At 43.5% G+C, this 4,778-nt stretch overlaps 1 long non-coding RNA gene across 1 annotated transcript; it reads right to left on the bottom strand.

Annotated features, from left to right (window-relative positions):
• Positions 1-722: 722 nt before the first annotated feature.
• Positions 723-2,163, bottom strand: LOC115162703 (uncharacterized). The gene is made up of 2 exons (XR_003869617.1): positions 1,300-2,163; positions 723-1,243 (listed from the first exon to the last, which is right to left on the bottom strand). It is a non-coding gene; the product is annotated as an uncharacterized LOC115162703 (long non-coding RNA).
• Between the last annotated feature and the right edge of the window lie 2,615 nt (positions 2,164-4,778).

The following is a 4,778-nucleotide window of genomic DNA, read 5'->3' as shown; positions in this document are numbered from 1 at the left end:
CTCTCTCTCCCTCACCATCTCTCTCCCTCTCTCTCTCCCTCCATCTCTCTGAATACATCTCTCTGCCTCTCTCATCTCTCTCTCTCTCTCCATCTCTCTCTGCCTCTCTCTCTCCATCTCTCTCTCCATCTCTCTCTCCATCTCTCTGAATACATCTCTCTCTGCCTCTCTCTCTCTCTCTCCATCTCTCTCTGCCTGCCTGCCTCCCTCCCTCTTCTTTCTTTCTCCTCTCTCTCTCTCCCTTTCCCCTCCCACCCCTGGCTCTATGGTGTATATCTGCAGGGAAACCCAGATGTCAGCAGCCCTCTGTCTCTCTCTGGAGAGAGGAATCAGGGGGTGGTGGTTGGTGACTGGTGGTGGTAGTGGGGATCTGAGGGGGACACCCTAATTGTATTGTAAACACAGCTATTGTTTTGAGACATATGAAGTGGGGCAGTGATCGTGCTCCGCGTGTGTCTCGTCCCCCCTCGCAGCTGGTGCATGTAAGGGAGAGGAGAGAGGGTGGGGTGTGGCGGGGTATTTCCAAAATGGCCTGGGTGAGATTACTAAGGCAACAAACAGCTGGGTGACAGGCAGAAATCACATCGGGCTGGTCTCTCACCTTTGATTCTTCATACACAAGACTCAGTGTGTGGTGTGTTTTAGCATTTGTAACTGCTATCAATGTTACAACTTTCTTGTAAATGTATCTCTATATCAATAAGGATAACACTACATGTGGGTAGCTGTACATGAATTTAAGTTTAACACGTTACAGAACAGAATAAAAATAAAGATGGAAACTAGTTAACATTTGGTAGCACTTTAAATGATATGTTAATAATAACGTCAAATATAATGCAATCTATAAAATACAATAGAGATGTTTCAAATGTATTGCCCTATCCAGTGTGTTCTGTTAATTTGACATGTTCAGTCGTTTAGCAGACTCTCTTATCCAGAGCGACTTACGGTTTAGAGCATTCATCTTGAGAGAGCTATGTGGGACAGTAACATATCACAGTCATAGTAAATATTTTTTTTCCTCAATAAAGCAGCTATCAGCAAAGTCAGATCTAGTAAGGTGGGAAAAAAAAGTCAAGTGAGAGTGTTAGTTCACAAAAAATCATTTTTTTTATATGGGGTGGGGGGGATTATATAACAGGTAGGGTTTCAGATGTTTTGGGAAGATGGGTAGGGACTCTGCTGTCCTAGCTTGAGGGGGAGGCTGGCTCTACCTTTGTGGTGCAAGGACAGAGAAGCCCTTTGACTGGGCTGAGCGGGAGCTGCCCTTGCGTAGGGGTGGGAGGGCCAAGAGACCAGAGGTGGCAGAAAGCAGTGCTCGGGTTGGGGTGTAGGTTTTGAACATAGCCTTAAGGTAGGGAGGAACAGTTCCTCTTGCTGATCTGTAGGCAAGCACCATAGTCTTGTAGTGGATGCGAGCTTCAACTGGAAGCCAGTGGAGTGTGTGGAGGAGCAGGGTGACATGGAAGAACTTGGGAAGGTTGAACACCAGGTAGGATGCAGGGATAAATTGCAGGGGTTTGATGGCTCAAGCGGGGTAGCCCAGCCAACAGTGAGTTGCAGTAGTCCAGATGGGAGATGACAATGTATGTAGTTTGAAGTTCTGTCGTTGGGCTGTTCTTGTTTGTTAATGTTCTGTATTAGGTCATGTTTTATGTTTTATGTGAACCCCAGAAACAGTAGCTGCTGCTTTCGCAACAGCAAATGGCGATCCTAATAAACTACCAAAATGTCAAGTGCCTGGACTAGGACAGGTACCACTTCCTGTCTGAGGTAGGGTCGTACTCTACGGATGTTGTAGAGCATGAACCTGCAAGAGTGAGTCACTGCTTTGATGCTTGCAGAGCACGACAGGGTGTTGTGCAGGGTCATTGCATTCCGTGAGGGGAACACAGTGGAGTTGTCAACCATGATGGAGAGGTCTTTGAGATGGCAAGCCTTCCCCGGGAGGAAGAGCAGCTCCGTTTTGACGAGGTTGAGCTTGAGGTGGTGGGCCGACCTCTAAGTGCAGATGTCTGCCAGGCAAGCAAAGATGCGTGTTGCCACCTGGGTGTCAGAAGTGGGGAAGAAGAGAAGTAGTTGCGTGTAATTCGCACAGCAATGATAGGAGAGACCATGTGAGGATATTACAAACCTGAGTGACTTGGTGTATAGAGAAGAGGAGAGGGCCTAGAACCGAGCCCTGAGGGACACCAGTAGTGAAAGTACGTGGTGCAGACAAAGAACCTCTCCAGGTCACCTGGTAGGAGCTGCCTGCCAGGTAGGATGCAATCCAGGAGTGTGCAAAGCCTGAGACATCCAGCCCTGAGAGGGTGGAGAGGAGGATCTGATGGTTCACGGTGTCGAAGGCAGCGGATAGATCTAGGAGGATGACAACAGAGGAGAGAGAGTCAGCTTTGGCAGTGCAGAGTGCCACTGTGACACAGAGAAGAGCAGTCTCAGTTGAGGGACATGTCTTTAAGCCTTTTCCTATGATAAGATAGCAGAACCTACTGGTACCACACAGCAGTGATCACATGGTAGCGCTCTAATGCAAGGTTTCCCAAACCTGGTCCCGGGCACGTTTTAGTTTTTGCACTAGCACTACACAGCTGATTCAAATCATTAAAGCTTGATGATGAGCTGGTTATTTGAATCAGCTGCGTAATGCTAGGGTTAGTGGGACCAAGTTTGGGAAACCCTCCTCTAATGTACTACACAGCACTGACTGCATGGTAGTATGCTAGCAGATACCCATAGACTTCCAGTCATTGCGCTAATGCTAGTTAGCATTGGCTGGGCAAACTAACTCTAACTTCCTTCATACTGGACACAGAGACATAAAAATTGTATCAATGAGTTGATCTGACTCTGGGGAAGTAGATACAGGGCATCATTGCCAAAATCCCGAGGTATCCCTTTAATATGAACTTTAAAGTACTAGACAGCACTGATTGCATGGTAGCGTTCACTGTTAATATGAGCTTGTGACCTCTCAATGTATATCTGATTGGACGGAATCCTCCAAAACCCAAACACACATGCAGAAACGTACACATACCCCTCTGCCTAATATTCTAACAAATTCTGTCAGAATGGGGGAAGAGAGGCGGGGGTTTGGATTCCTTTAAATGAATAAGAAATGTATGACATTCCTATTTGTTTGTTGATTTGGATCCCCATTATCTTTTGTAGAAGCAGCAGCTACTCTTCCTTGGGGTCCACAAAAACACAAAACATGACAAGTAACAAAACACTGTTACAATGATAGACAAGGACAGTCACACACATGTAAAATAAAATGATGTACGAACATTACAACAACAAAAAATAATACAAACATTACAACAACAAAAATAATACAAACATTACAACAACAAAAATAATACAAACATTACAACAACAAAAAATTATACAAACATTACAACTAAAAAAGAATACAAACATTACAACTAAAAAAGAATATGTGTTTGTGTGTCCCCTCACAGTCCCCGCTGTTCCATGAGCTGTTTTTTTGTATTTTTTTTCTTGTGGGGTATGTATTGGCTGTCTGAGATGAATGTTATTTGATTATAAAAACAATATGGAATTTGTGTCACAGTAATATTTCTCAGAAGAAGATAAACAGTTAATCTCTCACCAACCCTCAACCATGAAAGACTGGCATACATGTTGTTGATGTTAGTTCTGTATGTGCGGTTTGAAACCTACCATTAAAATTATAGAATGATCCTTTCTTTATCAGTGGGCAAACATACAAAATTAGCAGGGGATCAAATACTTTTTTCCCCCCCACTGTACATGTCAACATCATACTTTCAAAATCATAGCTAGCAAGCTATTGACAAATCCTTTTCAATCCTTGTCATGCGAAAAAAAAATATGAAGAGAAATTATAGATAAAACGTATCAGTGCTCATCGGCCATTGGATATAAACATTACACAAGTTGGAAGTCGCAAATTCAACAATCAGTGATTTGGATGGAATCAGTGGCTAACTGCAAGCATTGCAAAGCAATCACTAGCCTGCTATTCAATGGAGTGGATGTGTGGTCCAGGTCTGGGTTTAAGGGTCTCTTTTCCAAGCTTAAAAGGATAAACATTCAACATTGGCCATGCTGTCAATCCAGCATGACTTCTCTTCAAAACAAATGGAAACTCAGAACTGGGAAATCTCAGACTTCAGTGAGTTCAAGACAACTGGGAACTACAAAAATAACGAGCTCTGACTGGGAAAACAAGTTCAAAATGGTCATCCAACTCAGAATTCCAAGTCGGGAACTCGGGCCTCTTTCTAGAGCTCCAACCTGAAGATTACTGACGTCATCATGATTCAACTCTGTTTTTTTCCGAGTTCCCAGTTGTCTTGAAAGCACCATAAAGTCAGAGAATGCCAGACTTTGATGACAAAGTTTGATGACAAAATTTGCGCGACCTTCCTGTTCAAGTGAGCACAGAACAAGAAGGTGAATCCAAAAATGTATTGTATGCTGCTGCATAAATGATGTAATATGCCAGGGAGATATGTATACTGTAGCTAAGAAAGTAATACTAAGTGTATGTTGTGTAGTAAGCTGTTAGTAGCCCATGTGCCTCACCCTAATAATTGTGTCCCTTTCCACTCATAATTTTGCCTACGGTTTTGACTTGGTGCAGCCTATAGCCTGTTTTAGAGAAATATCATCATTGAATATTGTAAGAGCTTTCATTGTCTGCTTATATACCCCTTTATTTATCCTACGGTTCTGACTTGGTTTACAGGGAGAACACTGTAAGAACGGCCCATGTTCTGAAT

Source organism: Salmo trutta, chromosome 25 (genome assembly GCF_901001165.1).
Source record: "Salmo trutta chromosome 25, fSalTru1.1, whole genome shotgun sequence".
Lineage (NCBI taxonomy): Eukaryota > Metazoa > Chordata > Actinopteri > Salmoniformes > Salmonidae > Salmo > Salmo trutta.
The sequence above is the reverse complement of the archived record's forward strand: the minus strand, read 5'-3'. Positions and strand labels throughout refer to the sequence as shown.